Raw genomic sequence first — 22149 nt, 5'->3', positions numbered from 1 at the left:
GTAGTTAAGCAGTACTGCAGTAAAGTATTACTGTAGTAAAGTATTACTGTAGTAAAGTATTACTGCAGTAAAGCAGTACTGTAGTTAAGCAGTACTGCAGTAAGGTATTACTGTAGTAAAGTATTACTGCAGTAAAGCAGTACTGTAGTTAAGCAGTACTGCAGTAAGGTATTACTGTAGTAAAGTATTACTGCGGTAAAGCAGTTGATTGACCTGCAGTTCATATTTCGGACCGTTGGCGGAGTGCCTGAACGCCTCAGCGGTGTCGCGCGCTCGTCAGGCTGATTAAACTCACCTGTGGAGCTCGTGCTGCGGCTCTGAGCGGAGCTGCTGACGGACCGAACCGAGGACGTGACCGTTACCTGCCGGCGGAGGGATGCAGAAAGGCCTGAAGAAGTACTTCGTCAACATGGACGAGTACCTGTGCAGTCTGGGCCTCTACAGGAAGATGGTGGCCCGGGACGCGTCCAGTCTGTTCCGAGCCGTGTCAGAACAGGTGAGCCGAGCCGAGCCGAGCCGGGCCGGGCCGGGCAGGGCTGGGCTAAAGGCTAGATTGCAGCTAACAGCGGGGCAGAGCCGCAGGTAGAGCGGGGGCAGAGCGGGGGCAGAGCGGGGAGGTCCCGCCTCTGACCCGGGACAGAGGTCAGAGGTCAGACCGGTGCTGTGTGTGTGTGTGTGTGAGAGAGAGAGATTTCAGAGTCACTGGCTGCATCTCCTCTTCCCTCCACCATTTTGAATTTATGATGTCATATCTTAAACGGTCTGAGACAGTAATCAATAATCAGTGAAGGTGTGACTCTGGACAGGCTGCCTCACTTCTACATGATTCAAAGGAAACATCACTGTGTGTGTGTGTGTGTGTGTGTGTGTGTGTGTGTGTGTGTGTGTGTGTGTGTGTGTAGCTGTATTACTCTCAGAACTACCATCAGAGGATCCGTCAGGACTGCGCAGACTTCATGAGAGCCAACAGATGCAACTTTGAGCCGGTGAGTGGATGAGATGATGGAGACTCACATCATGTTTCTGTGTTATTATATCAAAGCTCTTAATAAACATCACAGTGTGTCTATGTTACAACATCAAACATCACAGTGTGTTTGTTACAACATCAAACATCACAGTGTGTTTGTTACAACATCAAACATCACAGTGTGTTTGTTACAACATCAAACATCACAGTGTGTTTGTTACAACATCAAACATCACAGTGTGTTTGTTACAACATCAAACATCACAGTGTGTTTGTTACAACATCAAACATCACAGTGTGTTTATGTTACAACATCAAACATCACAGTGTGTTTGTTACAACATCAAACATCACAGTGTGTTTGTTACAACATCAAACATCACAGTGTGTTTATGTTACAACATCAAACATCACAGTGTGTTTATGTTACAACATCAAACATCACAAGAGTCAGAGGACAGTCAGTAGGACAGACGCTTCTCCACGTACAGCTGTGGTATTTGTTTTCCTCATATAAGTTGCCAAAGACAGTGACAGTTACTACGTTACTGTTGTTCGGTCCTGTAACGTTGCATTGTGGGACATTTCTCTGTATTTAGTTGAGTGAAGGACCTGTGCAGTTATCAGACTGTCAGACCGACACGCCCCGCTCTGCACCTCTGGCTTATTTGTTCACACTGGGGTGGTTCTATCCTCTCTAATGCGGCCCTGATACTACCTGTAGAGGCGGATCAGTGCGAGAGTGAAATTTCTCCCCTCACCACCTCTGAAACTTTCACACAGAGGAGGAGGAGAATTGGGTCAGGATCCCCGCAGGCAAACGGCAGTGTGAAAGAGGCTACTGTGTCTGAGTCAGCTCGCCTCTTCTCTCTTTCAGTTTGTTGAAGGTTCGTTTGAGAAATACCTGGAGCGTCTGGAGGACCCGAAGGTGAGCTGCTGTGACCTTTGACCCTTTAGTCGACTGACAGCTGAACAGTGTGAGCAGGTGTGTGTGTGTGTGTTTTTGTGTTTGTGTGTGTTTTCAGGAGACCGTGGGTCAGGTGGAGATCAAGGCTCTGTCACAGCTCTACAGGTGAGCTTCACTCAACTGCTTTAGTCTCAGCCTGCACTTGTTCTGTTGTCAGGATGTGTCCTGTGTGTGTGTGTGTGTAGGCGCTGTTTCCTGATATATCGTTACCCCGGGAAACCAGCCACAGTGATCTCAGAGGACGACTTTGTGGACAAGGTAATGAACAGCAGGCTGAACTGTGTATTGGCTCAATAATAACAGTAAATGCTGACATACAGGTACACTGAAGTACAGGTGATTCAGGTGATGTACAGATTAAAATATTTAAATGACCTTAAACGCTGATGTGATTGGTCAGTGCTGACCGTCAGTCTTCTGTGTTGCCTAGGTGACGCTGTGTTGCTCCATCAACGGTCACTATGACATTGTTTACCCAAGGAGTTATCCCGCCTCCGCCGCCCTGTGTCAGTGTGAGTGCTGATCACTGAGTGGCAGATCAGAATGATTGACAGTTTTAAAGGAACAATGCAACATTTTACACTCTGACACGGGTTAATCTTTGTAAAACACTTTAAGATAAAAATAAGGACACTTTGTGTGTGTGTGTGTGTGTGTGTGTGTGTGTGTGTGTGTGTGTGTGTGTAGCTCTGCTCTATGAGCTGCTCTACACTCAGGTGTTTGGGGTGGAGGAGGCGGAGCTCTGTCAGGCCATGGAGGCCTTCAGGGTTGGAGGTCGTCGCTATAGAAACAGCCCATCAATGTGTAGTGACATCGATATCGGCTATGACACACATGAGGACCGAGCTCACAGGTACACACACACACACACACACACTTTAATGTATGGTTTCAGGTAATTTGGAGCTCCTGACACCTAAGTGTTGTGTCAGCTTCACCTGTATGATGACATCATTATATACTGACTGGACAGGTGTGTATGTTTGTCGTCTTCATAGAGAGGAGGTGGAGTTGGGTGGAGCTGCTGAGGAGAGACTGCGAGCTGTGACAGACGACACAAAGGTGAGAGGCTTCATGTCTGTCTATCTGTCTATCTGTCTGTCTGTCTGTCTGACTGTCTGACGTGCGTGTACAGAAACATGTGATTCATCCTGGCTGTTTTCATTGGTCAGCCCCCTCTAGAAGCCCCGCCCCCCTCTAGACTGTCTCTGTCCTACAAAGTGATGAAGTCCCTCGATGGAGAAGTTTACAGAAACCTGGAGTTTGACGTCTGGCAGGACAACTGTAAAGGTAACACACACCTGTCTTTGAAAAGATTCAGGAGAAATAAATGGGATCAGTTATTTTTAAGGTTTACGTTTGAATTAACAATCTGATGGTATTAGACAGATGGATAACTTTATTTATCCCCGAGGGGAAATCAGGTCATCGTAGCAGCGGTACAATACAATCAGAAATACAAAATACAATAACAACTTTACAATTTAGAACACTATATACATTATACAGTAAGATGCTTAGCAGTTCCAGATAAATATTAAATAATATTAAATACTGAGCAAAATGGAACTTAGTGGATTAGAAGGTGCAAGATAAAGAGAGAAAGGTGCATTTTTAAATACAGTGGTAAGATTTAAGTAATAAGTCACTTAAATTATGTGTGTGTGTTGGCTGGGCGTTGCTGTGAAGCGTTGTAAAGTCTGATGGCACCAGGTAGGAATGATTTCCTGTGCCGTTCTTTAAGGCAGCAGGTTGAATGAGTCCGCTGCTGAAGCTGCTCTTTAGCTTGTCCAGGGTTTCGTGGAGGCGGTGAGAGACTTTGTCCATGATCACCAGCAGTTTTGCCAGCATCCTGTCCTCAGCCACCTTCCTCCAGGGAGACAAGCTGAGAGCCAACAACAGACCCTGCCTTCTTTATGAGTTTGTTTAGTCTGTTTACGTCTTTTGCTTTGATGCCAGCACCCCAGGACACCACAGCGAAGAAAATGGTGCTCGCGACAACAGACTGATAGAACATCTGGAGCATCTGGTTGCAGACATTAAAGGACCTGAGCCTCCTCAGGAAGTAAAGCCGGCTCAGGCCCTTCTTGCAGACTGCCTCCGTGTTTGCGGTCCATTCCAGTTTATCGTCCAGCACCACACCCAGTTACTTGTAAGAGTCCACAATGTTGATGTCTGTCCCACCGATGCAGACTGGAGAGGGCGGGGGCTTGTTCCTCCTAAAGTCCACCACCATCTCTTTCGTCTTCGCCACGTTCAGCTGCAGGTGGTTCTCCTCACACCATTTGACAAAATTGCAGACCAGGTCCCTGAACTCATCCTCCCTCCCACCCTCTACACGCCCCACAACGGCCGTGTCGTCAGAGAATTTCTGCAGATGACCCGACTCAGTGCGGTACTTAAAATCTGCAGGTGGTGAAGAGGAGACAGCACAGTTCCCTGGGGGGCGCCGATGTTGCTGACACACAGTTCTGTAATCTCACATACTGAGGTCTGCCCGTCAGATAGTCATCCACCTGTGTGGCGAGAGGAGAATCCACCTGCATGTTCTCCAGTCTGGCCTTCAGCAGCTTGGGCTGGATGGTGTTAAAGGCGCTGGAGAAGTCGAAGAACATGACGTGGACAGCAGTGTTGGGTCTATCCAGGGAGGAGCAGGCTTCCTGCAGCAGGTAAATGAGTGCATCATCAACCCCAACATGGGGCTGATATGCAAATTGTAGGGGGTCCTGTGATGGGCTCACTAGGGGTCTGAGGTGTGCAAGAACCAGCCTCTCCATGACCTTCATGATGTGAGAGGTCAGTGCAATCGGCCTGTAGTCATCCAGTGCCACAGGGCACTGGAACAAGGCAGGATGTTTTCCAGAGCACTGGCACTCTCTAAAGGTGGAGGCTCAGGTTGAAGAGGTGCTGGAGAACTCCACAGAGCTGGCCAGCACAGGCCGTCAGCACGCGGGGCTGATGCAGTCCGGTCCAGCAGCTTTTCTCTGATTGAGCCTCTCCAGCTCTCTCCTCACCTGGCTGGCTGTGATGTTAAGTCCAGACTGGGGGGTGGGGGGTAGTGCAGAGTGGTGACTGCTGCAGAAGTTTGTAGGCAGCAGTGGGGGAAGTGCGAGGTTCCTGGGGGAGGGGGGTGTGAGAAAGTCTGTGGTGGGGGCCAGAGGTGGTTGCTCGGGGGAGCAGCAGGGGGGCTGCTGGGGGAGCTGGAGTCGAACCTGTTAAAAAACAGGTTAAACTCGATCGCACGTTGTTCGTTCCCCTCAGCTGTTCCTCCACCTTTCCTCTGGAAGCCAGTGATCTCTCTCATCCCCCTCCATACATCCCTGGTGTTATTGTTCTCCAGTTTTCTCCTGTAGTTTTCCTTACTCTCCCTGATGCTGAGTTTTAGTTCTCTCTGAACACGCTTGAGTTCTGCACGGTCCCCTGACCTGAAGGCCCTCTTTTTCTCGTTGAGTAGGGCCTTCAGGTCGCTGGTAACCCAGGGTTTGTTGTTTGGGTAACAGGGGACCTCTTTAGTGGGGATGGTGCTGTCTATGCAGAACCCAATGTAATCAGAGACGCAGTCAGTGATGCCATCAATGTCCTCGCCGTGTGGTTTGTAAAGTGCATCCCAGTCAGTGGCTTCTAGGCACCCTGCAGTGACTCCATGGCCTCGGGAGACCATTTCCTCACAGTTCTTACTGTCACTGGTTGCTGCTGAACCACAGGCTTGTATGACGGGGAGAGCAGGACGAGGTTGTGGTCTGACCTTCCCAGGGGAGGGAGGGCAGTGGAGCTGTATGCATCTTTGATATTTGCATACAGCAGATCTATGGTTTTATTGTCCCTTCTTGTGCATTTGACAAACTGGTGAAACGTTGTGAGAGTGGATGAGAGAGAGACGTGGTTGAAGTCACCTGTGATGATGACGAAGGCTCCGGGGTGTTTCGTCTGCAGTGCCGTGGTCGCAGCGTGGATGACGTCACACGCGGCGTCGGCGTTTCCAGATGGAGGAATGTAAACAGTTATGGCGATGACACTGGTAAACTCCCGTGGCAGATAATATGGACGCAGTCCGATGGCGATGAGCTCGATGTCCGGGCTGCAGAACCGGTCTTTCACGGAGATGTGCCCGGGGTGACACCACCTGTTGTTGACGAGCACGGCGAGCCCTCCTCCTTTCTTCTTGCCGCTCGCGGTGGTGTCTCTGTCGGCTCGGACCGTGTGGAAGCCGGGGATGGTGGCGTTGGAGTCCGGTATCTGCTCGTGTAGCCACGTTTCCGTGAAACACATGATACTGGACTCTCTGTACTCCCGCTGCATCCGGGCGAGCGCTTCCAGTTCGTCCATCTTATTTGCCAGGGACCTTACGTTTCCAGTAATAACTGCCGGGATGCAGGTTTTAAACTTCCTCCTCTTCCTTCTCCGTTTAACTCCTGCTCTGCAGCCTCGCCGTCTCCTCCTTAGCTCCTTCGGTGCTGTAGGTCTGTCCCCGGCGAAGAGGGTTTGGGGCCTCAGGGCGATCAGCTGGTCGCGACTGTAAACAATGCCGGCTGTAGAGCAGGCACGGCTTCCAGTCACCAGGAGAGACCAAAGCACGAAAAAACTAATGAAGAGATATCCAAACCGTTGGATAAACATCTTGATGTGTGGACAGTGTGTTTCCACAGCGCAGGGTACAAATAATAAATAATAAATACGCTAAAAACACAATAAAAACTTAATAAAAACTACGAAGTACCGGGAGCTGCTACAATACGCTGCCACTGGCACGGCGCCATTACCTGTTGATGCTGACACCTGTACATGAAGGTGTTTACTCTGTTATCAGATTACTGATAGATGTGTAAGTGGTTACAGTGGTGACGTTGTTGGTCCATTACATTGTGTACTGTGTGTGACAGAGATGCAGAAGACGGACTACATGGTGTTCGCAGGGCGGCAGTACTTCCTGGGAGACAAGTGTCAGGTAAAAAAACACAAAGCACATCCAGCTCCTGCTGAACGTCTAGCACAGATCATATTTCCCAGAATAACTTAAAAGTGAAGGAAAGAAGGGGAAGTAAAGGCTGTTTCTGTTTGATGATTGGTAAAAAGAATAAATAACTTAATAAAATGAAGATGGACAGAACAACGTGAGCAGATACTGTCCATTTCTACTTTAACGGGAGGAGGACAAACGTGTGTGTGTGTGTGTGTGTGTGTGTGTGTGTGTGTGCTCGTAAAACTGCCCATATTTGAAATGTACAGTTTGTTTTCTTGCCTTAAATCTTCACGGCAGTAAAGATTATGATGAAACTATTTGAATACCCTAAAGTTTAAACCCCCAGGTCAGATGAGAGTTCTGGGTCTACAAACATTTGTGTGTCCAGAAGGATCCTGATCAGATGTTGACCCACCTCTGCTGGTTCCGTTCAGCATGAAGGAGCAGCAGCTCTACTCCGAGCTCTCTCTGGTTGTCTGACGATCTCTCAGCCCAGGCTCACACTACAGGAGTGCTATCAGAGGAGAAGTGTGGGGGGGAGCTGGGTCAGTCCTGAAGGTCAGCCCAGATGATCTGGTAATGTGAGGGGTGGACAGATCCAGTCCGAACTGCTCCTGATCATCTGGGCAGCGCAGACGAATATAAAACATGTTTGATATCTAGGATTCAAATCTGACTGCGAAATCGAAGCTTTGTTTTCTGGTTGAGCTCCGTTAACATAAGTGAAAGAGACAGTTTTCTTTGTTTCAGCCTCGGATATCTATAAGTTTTAGCTTTTGTGTGTTTCAGGTGCGTCTGGAGCCAAAGGGGAAGTACTACAACGCCTTCATCCAGGAAGTAGGAACGCATTCATCAGCTGTCACCGTCTTCATCGAGGAGCTGGGAGAGAAGTATCTCACAACCTAATCCTCATTCTAAATTAAACCCTGAAACAATCTGAACCCTCTAACAGCCCTGTGAATAGGTGAGGACTATTCTTAAAGTTGATCCTGATCCTTGCATAGAAGCCTAGAAAGTACAGATGTCCCGATCAGGTACTTTTGCCCCCAAGTCCGAGTCGAAGTCACTTGATTTTGAGTATCTGCTGATACCGAGTCCCGATCCGATACTTCTATAATACATAAAAAAAACCGTATGTAATGTAACCTGTACCTAGAAGAAGAGCAGGTGTACTTCTGCTCCATCATGCGTGAAGATGCCGCCCACAGAGTGAAGACCCTTTTTATTTTATTTTATATTGTGATGTGTTGGTGTAGGACCCTCAGCCTGTGTTTGTCAGGGCATGTATGCATGTAATAACTAATGCCGTAGAGACCTGGCTTTGTTTGGTCTGCATAGTGGAATAAAAGTTCGGAAATCCCACATGTTGCCTGCCGTGCCTTTGAGCTAACCGGAGCTACCGCCATTGAAAGCGGACCATAATCTTCCCCTTCACCTCGCACGTTACAATACCTTCAGACACATTCACGCCCCCAGCTACAAGCTGCGGGGAGAAGTTGTTGCACCAAAGACGTTTTTTTCCTCACACCAGTGACAGATGTGTCGGGTGATGCCGTCTTATGTGGGTTAGCATGTTTGAGGTGTTGCCAGCGACATACTGCACCTCCGTCAAACATCTCCGGCAGACAGTCTGTCCGTCCTCCGCTCACGTCGTGCCGTCACCATTACATTGTACTGGGAAGCCAAAGTGCTCAGCTGACAGCTGATTTAAATAAAGCCGGCGGCTCCTCCAACTCCACACTGTCCATCACTTTACTTCTTCGTCCTGTTTTTTGTGACTACTTCTTCTTCTTCTGTAATGACCGTTTCTGGTAGCTTTTAGGTTTATTACCGCCACCTGCAGTAAAGTGAGGACTCGACTTTTTTATTTTTATTTTCTTAGTCACTCAGATGTATTCATTGTATGACTGCATGCAAACCACGTGATCTGCACCGATTTCCGATCACACAATCGGATCGGGACGTCCCCACTAGAAAGTGTTTAAATAAGAAGTTTGGTGGTCGTCTCATTTTTAAATGGACACACTGAGTAGGCTCAGATGTTGAGCTGGAGAGCAGATGTTAAGTTTGAGCTGACCATTTATTTCTAATTCTAACTTTTCTGTGTGTTAGACACCTGGTTCCTCTCACTGATCTAAAACCAGTGAATCCAGTTCCAGCCTGGAACGTTGCTGCTCCAACTAGAAAAGGAGACTTGGGTATGTTTACACTCGATACAGTTTCTGTTCAGCTTCTTCATTCTCCTCCTGTTCTGTAAAGATCGTTGGTCTTTTTCATATCCATCCTGAAAGTTCAAAAACCTTAAAGATGTCCTCCTGAGTCTCTGTCACGTCCTCCTGAGTCTCTGTAACGTCCTCCTGAGTCTCTGTAACGTCCTCCTGAGTCTCTGTCACGTCCTCCTGAGTCTCTGTAACGTCCTCCTGAGTCTCTGTCACGTCCTCCTGAGTCTCTGTCACGTCCTCCTGAGTCTCTGTCACGTCCTCCTGAGTCTCTGTCACGTCCTCCTGAGTCTCTGTCACGTCCTCCTGAGGTCTCTGTTACGTCCTCCTGAGTCTGTCACGTCCTTCTGAGTCTCTGTAACGTCCTCCTGAGTCGCTGTAACGTCCTCCTGAGTCTCTGTAACGTCCTCCTGAGTCTCTGTACGTCCTCCTGAGTCTCTGTCACGTCCTCCTGAGTCTCTGTCACGTCCTCCTGAGGCTGTCACGTCCTCCTGATCTCGTGTCAACGTCCTCCTGAGTCCTGTCACGTCTCCGAGTCTCTGTAACGTCCTCCTGAGTCTCTGTCACGTCCTCCTGAGTCTCTGTAACGTCCTCCTGAGTCTCTGTCACGTCCTCCTGAGTCTCTGTCACGTCCTCCTGAGTCTCTGTCACGTCCTCCTGAGTCTCTGTCACGTCCTCCTGAGTCTCTGTAACGTCCTCCTGAGTCTCTGTCACGTCCTCCTGAGTCTCTGTCACGTCCTCCTGAGTCTCGTCACGTCCTCCTGAGTCTCTGTAACCGTCCTCCTGAGTCTCTGTCACGTCCTCCTGAGTCTGTCACGTCCTCCTGAGTCTCTGTAACGTCCTCCTGAGTCTCTGTCACGTCCTCCTGAGTCTCTGTCACGTCCTCCTGAGTCTCTGTCACGTCCTCCTGAGTCTCTGTAACGTCCTCCTGAGTCTCTGTAACGTCCTCCTGAGTCTCTGTCACGTCCTCCTGAGTCTCTGTCACGTCCTCCTGAGTCTCTTCACGTCCTCCTGAGTCTCTGTAACGTCCTCCTGAGTCTCTGTCAACGTCCTCCTGAGTCTGTCACGTCCTCCTGAGTCTCTGTAACGTCCTCCTGAGTCTCTGTCAACGTCCTCCTGAGTCTCTGTCACGTCCTCCTGAGTCTCTAACGTCCTCCTGAGTCTCTGTAACGTCCTCCTGAGTCTCTGTCAAGTCCTCCTGAGTCTCTGTCACGTCCTCCTGAGTCTCTGTCACGTCCTCCTGAGTCTGTCACGTCCTCCTGAGTCTCTGTCACGTCCTCCTGAGTCTCTGTCACGTCCTCCTGAGTCTCTGTAACGTCCTCCTGAGTCTGTCACGTCCTCCTGAGTCTGTCACGTCCTCCTGAGTCTCTGTCACGTCCTCCCGAGTCTCTGTAACGTCCTCCCGAGTCTCTGTCACGTCCTCCTGAGTCTCTGTCACGTCCTCCTGAGTCTCTGTAACGTCCTCCTGAGTCTCTGTAACGTCCTCCTGAGTCTCTGTCACGTCCTCCTGAGTCTCTGTCACGTCCTCCTGAGTCTCTGTCACGTCCTCCTGAGTCTCTGTCACGTCCTCCTGAGTCTCTGTCACGTCCTCCTGAGTCTGTCACGTCCTCCTGAGTCTCTGTCACGTCCTCCTGAGTCTCTGTCACGTCCTCCTGAGTCTGTCACGTCCTCCTGAGTCTCTGTACGTCTCCTGATCCTGTCAACGTCCTCCTGAGTCTGTCCCCTGATCGTCCTCCTGAGTCTCTGTCACGTCCTCCTGAGTCTCGTCATCGTCCTCCTGAGTCGTGTCACGTCCTCCTGAGGTCTCTGTCACTCCTCCTGAGTCTCTGTCACGTCCTCCGGAGTCTCGTCACGTCCTCCTGAGTCTCTGTAACGTCCTCCTGAGTCGTCACGCCTCCTGAGTCTCTGTCACTCCTCCTGAGTCTCTGTAACGTCCTCCTGAGTCTGTCACGTCCTCCTGAGTCTCTGTCACGTCCTCCTGAGTCTCTGTCACGTCCTCCTGAGTCTGTCACGTCCTCCTGAGTCTGTCACGTCCTCCTGAGTCTGTCACGTCCTCCTGAGTCTCTGTCACGTCCTCCTGAGTCTCTGTCACGTCCTCCTGAGTCTCTGTCACGTCCTCCTGAGTTTCTGTAACGTCCTCCTGAGTCTGTCACGTCGTCCTGAGTCTCTGTAACGTCCTCCTGAGTCTCTGTAACGTCCTCCTGACACTGTACAGCCTTCTGAGTCTCTGTAACGTCCTCCTCAGTCACTGTAACGTCCATTTTCTGGCTACTGAAGCACGTAGGACTTTCTCTGTGTCTTTGTGAATGTTCTTTTCTGTCCTTGTCAGACTTGGACTCTCGGGGTCAACGTCATCACCGCCATCGGTACTTCAGGAAGTCTCGGGGCAGCAGCGGAGTGAAGGGGGCTGAGCTGCTGATTACGCCCCAGTCCTCCTATGGAGGCCCGGCCCCTTCTGGCCTGCCCCCCCGCTTCCAACCTGCAGGTCACCCCCGGCCACCCCCGCCTCCATCACCAGGAGCCCTTACCTATGACCCATACGCCCCCCCACACCACCACCACCACCACCACCACCCGACCACAAGACCCCCTCGCTATGGAGCGACCAGGTACAATTTTAATGCCCAACATTCACCTGTCTGTTAAATATTGTCAAACCTCTGCATGTAGTTTGTCTAGGGCTGGGCGATAAATCGGCAAAATCGATTAATTCGAGTTTTTGGTTTAGGATGATTTTAAAAAATGAAAATCGATTTTTTTATTTAACTTGCTCCGCAGCAGCTCCTTACGGGCTCCCGTAGTTCATAGTAGGCTCCGCCCTCCTCCCCGCACTGACTTCCCACAGAGAAACAAACACAACATGCAGCGAGCAAGGAGTTTGTTCCTAAAAAGTCACGTCTCGTCAGTAGCTTGGTTCTGTAGCGTCGGACCTCGAACAAAACACCGTCCGCTGCAAAGTTTGTTCAAAGGCTTTTGCAACTAAAGGCAGCGGACCGACCCATTTATTTCAGCATCTCAAACAGACGCCTGGATCACAGTGGGACACTTGTTGTTCACTACGAGATGTACAGACCGCAGCAGCCCACACGTATCCGCTATAAAGCAGCCAACATTAGCAGAATCATGTAATCATTGTGTCCCGTATGAGAAGAAAGGGTCCCGGTGGACAGCTGATACAGATTCAGTCACGTTGCATATCGTTAAAGATCTGCTGCTCGTATATACAGTGGAGAAGCCGGAGGTTCATCCACATGCAGAAAATGTTCGACCCCAGGTTTGTGTTACGAAGCCACAACGGGTCCTCGAGCCAGAGGAAGCAGACACGCTCGTCTTCCTGGACAAAAATGTGTAAAACAGACAGCAAGCACACACCTGATGTCCTGTACATCTACCAGCATGTGATGTTTACTGTGCAGCATGCAGATGTTTAATTTAGTTCACATATCTTCAGGGATATAAAATACTTTTTTGTAAACAGAAGCACCTTTTGCAAAATAAAGTATTTAATGAAAGTTATATTCACACTTTATCAATGTCAATATGGAAACTGATCTGTTTTTATAATAGCAAGCAATCTGACATGTTAAATTAATGTTTACAAAAGCATTTTATCATAAAGGGACACAGTCTTTTCAGAAGGATGCACTTTTTATGTGAGTTTGAAGCTGCACTGTTTACAGTGGCAGGGCAAATTTGGTGTAAATCATAGCAAAAAAAATAAATAAAAAATAAAAAAAAAAAATAAATCGAAAATCGAGTTTGGTGTGAAAAAATCGGAGATTCGATTTTTAGGCCGTATCGCCCAGCCCTAAGTTTGTCCAACAAAATGACTTCAGTTCCTGACTGGCAGTGTGTGTGTGTGTGTGTGTGTGTGTGTGTGTGTGTGTGTGTGTGTGTGTGTGTGTGTGTGTGTGTGTGTGTGTGTGTGTGTGTGTGTGTGTGTGTGTGTGTGTCTGTCTCATGGTTTCTGGTCAGAAGCTCCTCCCGTTTCCTGAACCGTCACCTAATTGGTCCACAGTTGACCTATTACCACCCTGGCAGACGTTATTGTCATGACTATGAGAACTACGCCTTCAGGCCACGGTAAAGAAAACACAAAAGAAAAAGACACGCCGACGCATGTTTGTCAGCCATTTTACAGTCAGACGACAGGGAGGCATTTTACTCACCAGACGCTGAGGGGGAGATGGGTTTGAGTTTTGTGAAGGATATTTTGTGTTTGTCTTTTGGGATGGGGAGAGGGAAGTGGATATCCGTAGTGACTGTCTGGTGACTGGGTTAGGGTAGACTGGTGGTCAGAGATGTTGAGGCTGAACAGTTGATATATTGAGAGACCAGATCAGACCTGGGGCCTCATTTATAAACGTTGCGTTCGCACAAAAGAAGGCGTACGCAACTCTCTACGCACACCGTGGGATTAATAAAAAGAGAACTTGACGGGAAAATGTGCGGTCCTCCACGCACACTCTGACCCATGTGTATGCACATAACTGGGGTAAGGAGAAACTGCGCCACTGATGGCAGGAGAAAGAAACGGGAGAAACTGTGTGAAAATGTATTAAAAAGAACTATTTCTACAGTGAATAAACAAACACACTCCCTGGAGTGCACACGGGAAACATATGATTTAGAACAATAGTAAGACAACAGTAGAGCAAATTACGTTTACACTGATATGAATGCAGTTTAATATATTAATATCCTATATCATATAGACCATTTCGTTTCACCTCCGTTTTCAATGCATAACACATAAAACACTTTGTAACTGTGTTTTGTTGCCATACAAATAAAGACTATAATTATCATATAATGTTAGTCTGAAGGACTGTTTGTCAGTCAGGGTAATTCTCACACGTGTAGCAGATATTACCTAATAGATGGGCATACAAAGGCATGTATTTACAATGCGTTATGGCGCACAATGGCTGCTTTGGCACTGTTGGAGGATGTGGCAAACGGAAGGATACGGAGGGAGCGGAACTTCAGAGACCAGCAAGATCCACTGGCCAACAGTGACGAGTGGCTGATGAGCCGTTTCCGACTCCCACGAGCTGTCCTCTTGGATCTATGTGCTGTACTGGGCCCAGCGTTAGAGAGGAGCACCCGCAGAAACCACGCCGTGCCAGTCCCGCCTCAAGTGCTCACAACACTCGGGTTCCAACCGGCACATTCCAGAGGGAATTGGCAGGTCAGGGATATCCCAGCCAAACTTTAGCCGTGTCATGCCAGACGTGTTAGGAGGTATAATTGGTTTGTCGCAGCAGAACATAAAGTTTCCTTATACGGTGAACAGGCAAATAAAAATACGCAATTTGCAGCAATGTCCGGTTTCCCAAATGTAATCGGTGCCACTAACTGCACTCATGTTGCTATAAGAGTACCGAGTGAGAATGAATTGGGCCGGCACCGGTGTCCCCCTCCACCTCCGTCACCACGTCACTCAGGAGGGATTCCCTGATGATCCCCGCCAGTTGTTCATCCAGCGGGGTGAGCTCCGGTTGGCCCGTTCCCCCGCCCGTCACACAGACGCTCTGCCTGTGTGACGCCAGGCGCTTTTTTGCTTCAACTTTTACGTCTGATCACTTTTTTTTCCACTTCAGCCACACTCAGACCTCCTGAAGCAACAGCATTACATTGTCTGCCACATGCTGCCACTCTAGAGCCTTTTTAGCATTGGTGACCCGACCCAACACTGTCCACCAAATAATACAGCCTTCCTCTTCTCCACCTCCTCGACAAGAACTTCCACTTCACACTGAGTGGAACTGAGCTTCTTCGCCTTTCTCTCTGCTTTCGGCATGCTTTCAGTCATGAATGAATATTAATTAGGCGTTTCTCTGAATATTCATAGGTAAATATGGGCGTGGTATGACCCGCACACAGGTGCGCCACATTTAGAGTGGAGTGTGATTTATAAAGGGAAATCGGCGCAGGACGTGCGTGCGCACTGTTTTATAAATCAGGATATTTTTGTGCTTACGCACTTTCTGTATTTCGTGCGTACGCAACCTTTTGACTTCAATCCTACACACAGTTTTATAAATGAGGCCCCAGGTCTAAGACGTCAGCACTGCTGTGAAGTGCATATGTTGTGTACACTTGAAGCATTGTAGCATTTTGAAGAATCCTGAGGCAGAGTTATTGTCACTGGCAGCAGCTCACATCGGTCTGCTCAGAGGAGATGACACATCTCTCAACAGTTACTCAGCTGATCTGAAAACTGTCATCTGGCAGACGTCTACAGCAACCAAGCTTCACTAATGCCATTAGAACCTCTTAAAATTCTGTATAGTACATTTTCTACATCTTTAACAACTTAAAGTGTGATGGTGTCTCTTGTAACTGAGTAATGAGTTGATCAGCAGTGATTGGTGTCAGTCAGTTGTTTGTTTTCCTGTGTGCGAGCAGTCGTAGTCGCCGTCAGCTGGCAGCTCTGAATAAAGACTGTCAGTTTGGGTTCTCCACGGATGCCGTGGACGAGACAACGGATCTGGACCCCACTATCGCATACTACCAGCTGGATGACGGCGGTGACGGTGTCTTCCCTCCACTGCCGGTGAGAAAGCCACAAGAACACATGTATGAATTCATAGTTTTAGTTCGGTTACAATATAAAATACTTATTATGTGCAATCAACTGACAAAATGTCAGCATACATGCTTCCACTAAACACTTTCTCACAACAACATTTTAAACAAACTCTGTAACCGAAAAAGGAAGAGGCTGAAGCCGAGGCTTGTTTTGCATGTGATTTCATAAAGCATAAAATTACCATCAGTTAAGACTTCACAGTTTGAGTTTTGAATGTTATTTAGTTAGAAAACATTTACAAAGTGAAACACTGAACCTGGACATGGATAGTAAATACTAGGGATCGACCGATATGGATTTTTTAGGGCCGATGCCGATACAGATTTTTTTTTCATCAGCCTTAGCCGATGACCAATGAGGACTGCCGATTTTCTTGAGCCGATATTTGGAGCCGATACTACTTTTGCTCCCTCAATTTACATCATAAAAATTACACAATGATAACAAATGTTACAAGTCTCAATTTTAAAAAAAGGAACATTTATTGAAATTAAAAAAGGTGAAAAAAAAGAAAAGAACAAGTAAAAAAGATTTAACAAATATTAAAAACAGGTGAGGTAGAACAGCTGTGTGAAATGCTGCCACGCTGGATTGGTTTTCTGCTCTGCCATTTCTTTAAAAGGAATAAACAAAAACACAGATCAGTGTCATCTTGTGCAATCATCTTACATTCATATCACCCACATTATGTGTGCATCATATGGACGGGTGCATATGGTCAACTGTGCACGGGTAAAAGGCTTCCACATCTACAACACAGACTTGATGATGCATTGCTTGCTGACATATTATAAGACAGATATTATCAGGTCATCACAAAATGTCTTTTGTCAACACATTTAAATAATTCAAGAAAACAATAAACAATAAATAAATAATTAGCCATTGAAAATAAAGTGCTTCATTTGTAATTTAAGACTGCCATGGTTTCAGTTGCTCTACATAAAATACAATGAGCATGTCTTAGGCTACTATGCCACCTAATGTGCAAAGACAACACACTAGTAGGTCTAAACCAAGATGTAAAAGAAGCTGCCAGAACGGCAACCCCAGAAGATAAATCAGCAGAGGAAAATAACATGATGTCAGATGCACATTAAGCAACAAACTGTTCAAGTTTCTCTTCTAAATTGCATCAACGTTAACAGGAATAAATATTCAACCAAGTATAAAACTGTTTCTCAAAGTTTTAAAAGCTCTCCTTCAGTCGGCTGAGTGAGACACACACACACACACGCACACACACACACAGACACACACACACGCACACGCACACACACACACAGACACACACACACGCACACAGACTTCTGTTTGGTAGCTGACGCTGACTGAAAAACGTAACCACCATTGAACTGGATTGCTAATGCTAACGTGTGCAAACAGCTCATAACACTAGTAAGGCCATCACGGTGCACCTGCCTGGTACATGATAAACGTTAACACATATTAATATTCAACTACATATAAAACATATCTCTCATCATTAAAGCTCTTCTGAGGGGGGGTTGTGCTATGATGTCACCGCGATGGCAAGGGAACTCCGCCTCGCTCCAAACAGGGAGAGAGAAACACACACACACACACACACACACACACACACACACACACACACACACACACACACACACACGTCCAAACCTCCAGCCAGGTGGTCACTAAATAAAACAGCTACAACACCACAGAACCACGGAACAACGTCGCCATTACTTAATCCTATGACCAGAGTTCCTATCAGCTACTGTATGAATACATACAGCCACAATGACAAGCAGGTTGATGGACGAGGCATTCAGCATTCCTGTTTAACATTTGGACCCACAAACTTGCTTAGCTATAGTTTCAAGCAAAACACATAGAGCATGCATTTGGCATTTGTGTTTCCACTTTCAAAGTGTATGTGTATGTAAGTTAAACAGTTAAAAGATGATTTGAAAGTTTAAAACTTACCGTTGTGTTGACGAGCAGGCTTCCAGCACTCTCCTAGAGGGGGGGGGGGCTACGCATGGTCTGCACGAGCACTGCAGCGTCTCCAGCAACACGGAGCTGCCTGTGGACGCCTGTCTGTAAATACTGCTGGATCAGCCAACGCAGCAGTCTGCATCGGCCCATGTATCGGTCGATCACTAGTAGATACTTTGTCGACTCGAACAGAATGTTGAGTTGTTTGAGAGAATCATAGGAGCTCCTGGACACTGTTGGATTTACTGTAGGAGAACGGGATGTAATATCTCTAACGATCACTTTGGGCCTGGAGCTTGTGATGTCGGGATTAAAGTGAACGTGAATGAATGAGTGGGAGCCGACTGTAAAACGAGTCAGCCTGAAACACTGAGTGTTGATGGAACTGGTCTGTGGTGGTCTACAGATTGTTGTGATGTGGACACAGACAGAGACAGCGTCGTATACAAACATGTACTATGTATGTAACTGGACGTGACGTTTCCTTCAGGGTCAGGCTGTGCCGCCAGCCCCGCCTCCCCCCTCTGGCTCCTCCTACAGGGTTCAGAGAGGCTCGGGGCCCCTCCCCCCAGCACCTCCACCTGGAAACACCCCTGTCTGTTCATCGGAGGAGGACCAGGAGGACGCGAGCACTGTGGAGGACCAGGGTGAGGAGGAACATATAAGATAAGTGTAGAATTGGATCAGAGGAGGAATTAAACATGATCAAACCTGAGCGTCCTTTCAATACTCACAGCCTTCACTCGGTCACATCACTGCTGCTCCACAGTCTATCAGCTCTGCTCACCTCTTCCTTCATCACTGTTACATCACAACAATTTGTAAATGTTTCACTTTAAAAGCTCACTAGTGCCCCTGCTTTTATTTCGGAATATTCTCGAGGAAGTTTCCAGTTTGATTGATGGTGACTTTGTTTTGTCTGTAAACACGTGACACAATTCCTGTGTGTTTCTTCAGCGGAGTACACAGAGGATTACATCTACATGACTCGGGGTGAGTACCGTTATCTTTGCACAGCGTCAGTGTTTGTGTCTGAAGGCAGGGAAGGACTCATGTGTGCATGTGAACGTTTGCAGATCAGGGCTACCAGACCTCAGGTGTTTACACTGCTGCTGAGCCCTCTACCAACCAGGTAACATACCTGAGCTCTGACGACAGAACTACTGCTTTGATACTGTTTCAGGTTATCATTTTTTACCTTGGGGGCCACAGAGAGACCCGACATTCAAGAAAAATAAAACGCAATCAAACAACAAGATCCCTCTCATGATCTGACATTTCTTATTATGAAATAAAGGTGATTGTAGGAGTTATTTCAGAACATCTCTCATCACCTGTCAGGATGTCGGGTTCAATTTAAACCTGGACTGAGTAGATGGGAGGAGTCTGAGGACATAGAGAAGAGTGTCGTCAGCATACAGAGAGATTCTCACCACCTGAAATCTGACATGACCACTAAAACCCCCCCATGTCATTCATCTCAGAGCTCCAACTGTCTGTTTTCTCTTATTGTGAAAGGATGAGCAGGAAGGAGCTACAGCTGACTCTCCAGCAAGACCAGATATGAACTACAGCTACACACAGCAGGTGGATGTAATGTATACAGCGATCAGAGCAGAGGACACAATGATGACAGAACACACAACACAGTAAAACACACAACACATTAGAACATACTATAACACAACAACTCATTATTACACATGACGCATTAAAAAAACAACTCAACACATTAGAACGTAACAACACACTGCAACACGACAGCAGCCATGTTTACATTTGTCTCGTGGTGTTCATCACAAATATTACGCGTTTGTGTGTCTGTGTGTGTTTCAGGTGGTGAAGCCATTAGCAGTCATCTGCTCGTCACCCTCCTCTTCCTCCTCCTCACCCTCCTCTCCATCATCACGTGTTCCTGCAGCTGCTCACCTGCCACCAGCCACACAAACACGATCAGGTACACACACGCACGCACACACACACACACACACACACACACACACACACACACACACACACACACACACAGACACACACAGTAAGTGCTATATTGATGTAGTGGTTTCTGTTCTTAGTTGCCATGGCGATTCCAGCTGCCTCTCCCTGGTTGGTTAATGAGTTGGGTGAGGCCCTGTGCACCGTGGTAGCTCCGCCCCCTTACTCCTACGACCCTAACGGCAGTGATCTACCCAGAGGTCAGAGGTCATCCCGCTGAAGGTCGACATGTCGGGTTCACACTTCAGCTGCTCGTCTCAGATTAGTGATGTGATGAAAACACATTCGTCTGTAACCAATAACAGTTTGCTGACTTTCATGACCTGTGTGACATCAGGGGGAGGCGGGGCTAGTGACTGACGTCAGTAGGAGGCGGGGCTAGTGACTGACGTCAGGGGGAGGCGGAGCTAGTGACCTAGAAGCAGTTTGTGATCTAATCCTCTTTCACGCCACCATGTTTACATAAGAAGAGCGCTCTGTGCTCTGATTGGTTAACAACACCAACATGTCATTGAGGGAAACTAATTTTTCAGTTGGGACGAGTCAGAATTCTGAACATGACATCACTTCCTGCTGCAGAGTCCTGTCCCACATTGGTGTGTGTGTGTGTGTGTGTGTGTGTGTGTGTGTGTGTGTGTGTGTGTGTGTGTGTGTGTGTGTGTGTGTGTGTGTGTGTGTGTGTGTAGATTGCAGAGTCCTCCAGTATTACTTTAACCTCGGCGTCCAGGTGAGAGTCAGCAGCTACAGTCACACACATTCACACCTGTTACTTTAATGCATGCCATCAAACCTCAGGTGTGTCTGAGCTGTAGGTGTATCTTTCTCTTCACAGTGGTACCATCAGAGCTGTTGGCAGCAGCAGGCGGCGTACCCCGCCACCTCACCTGAGAACCCGTACCCCTACCAGCACTACACCCCGTACCTCAGCCAGGAGCCCCCCCTGCACGGTAAGACCTACAACACTCACTGATTGGCTGCTGGCTGAAGGTACACTGTCAGTAAGTTTACTGAGCTGAAGCTGAAGTAGAACCTCCTCTTCCTGTAGACCGACTGACCCGGTTCTTGTCTTCTGTCCCCAGCTGCCCCTCCTTCTTACCCGGACACAGCCAGGGGCCCCCATCAGTCTCCCTCCTCCTACCCAGAATCCAGCAGGGCAGCAGACGGACCGGCAGATGGACACAGCAGCGGTGAGTACTGATGAGTCCAACAGTTATCATCTTCCTCCTCAGTCCACCTGTGATTCTGGTGACATCACTCGAGGTGGAGCCTTTAATTATTCTGATTTGTTTTGTGTCCTACTTTATCCTCAGGCCCCGCCTCCTCCATGGAGGGCTCTTCCTCCATCAGCCCCGCCCCCCAAGGCTCCACCCCCTCCCCTGTCCTCCTGTACCCAGATCAGATGCCAGCTCACCCACCTATGCACCTGCCATATGAAGCTCCACCCCCTACAGCCTACCTGCCCTCTGCCCCTCCCCCTCTTCCTCATCCTGCTCACCCTCACCCTACCCATCTCTCCCATCACTCCTCTTACCACCCCTGCCTCCCCCCCTCCACCCACTGGGGGGCCTTGACGACTGGAGGCCACGCCCCACGAGTGTACTGCCCCGCCCCTAACCCTGCCCACATGGTCAGTTACATCACAGCTCCACCCCCCCCACCACATGGCCACACACTACATCCCCCCCACCATGTAACACATTCTGCTGAAACTGTTAGCTCGTGGCTAACAACAGTGTGTGTTTTCAATGAGCAGTGCTAACAAGTCCTGTTCTGCTCATGTGGAAGCTTTCCTGAGGACAGAAGAAGATTGTTCAACATTTTGTTGTAGTTGTAGATGTTAGCATGTTAGCATGTTAGCTTCACACTGAGTGTAGTGAAGGCCCCCCTTTTTGTTCTAATTGAGTGCCAAAAGTGCATTAGAAACACAGCACACCTGCCTCAGCCACTTCCTGTTGTAGGTGAGCAGCTTGTTAAAATGGATCCCTGCTGTTGCCATGGGAACGCAGGTGACGGAGGCCTCGGAGCCGTCCGACAGGAACCATTCAGTTCGTTTGTTAGGGTGGTCAGTTCAGTTTATCTTTCTTATGTTAGCCGGCCAATCAGAGAACGGGGGCGGGGCTGCATGCTGGCATGGTCAGTCCCTGTTTATCAATGATGGGATATATTTCTGTTGACATTGTTGGTGGTGGTTTGTTTTTGTTTCTGGGCAAATAAATGTTGTTTCACCAGCATCACATGGCTTCCTGTTACTTCTCACTGCGATGATCATATCACCTGTAACTTCCTGCTAGTTTCTGTTGTTCAAAGCTGCGATCACACACTCAAAAAATAATGTCTTCATCTTTTTCTGAACATTTTATGAGTTGAGAGACGACGTGAGGGAGAATAACCCCAGAACCTGACGCCTGGAGCGGGTCTGTAGGTGCACGCTTTCCTGCTCCTATCTGATGGGGTGAACCATCAGTCTGCACAGACTGTTTT

At 48.1% G+C, this 22149-nt stretch overlaps 1 protein-coding gene and 1 pseudogene across 5 annotated transcripts in view; one reads left to right on the top strand and one right to left on the bottom strand.

Moving 5' to 3' along the window:
* LOC115583016 (serum response factor-like) overlaps nucleotides 1–22149 on the bottom strand; it is a 102437-nt gene that overhangs the window by 52232 nt on the left and 28056 nt on the right. The gene's annotated exons all lie outside the window — the stretch shown is intronic.
* Nucleotides 271–21902, top strand: LOC115582932 (putative bifunctional UDP-N-acetylglucosamine transferase and deubiquitinase ALG13; annotated as a pseudogene).

The sequence above is a fragment of the Sparus aurata genome, chromosome 1 (genome assembly GCF_900880675.1).
Source record: "Sparus aurata chromosome 1, fSpaAur1.1, whole genome shotgun sequence".
NCBI classification, from domain to species: domain Eukaryota; kingdom Metazoa; phylum Chordata; class Actinopteri; order Spariformes; family Sparidae; genus Sparus; species Sparus aurata.
This window is presented reverse-complemented; position numbering and strand designations above follow the sequence as displayed.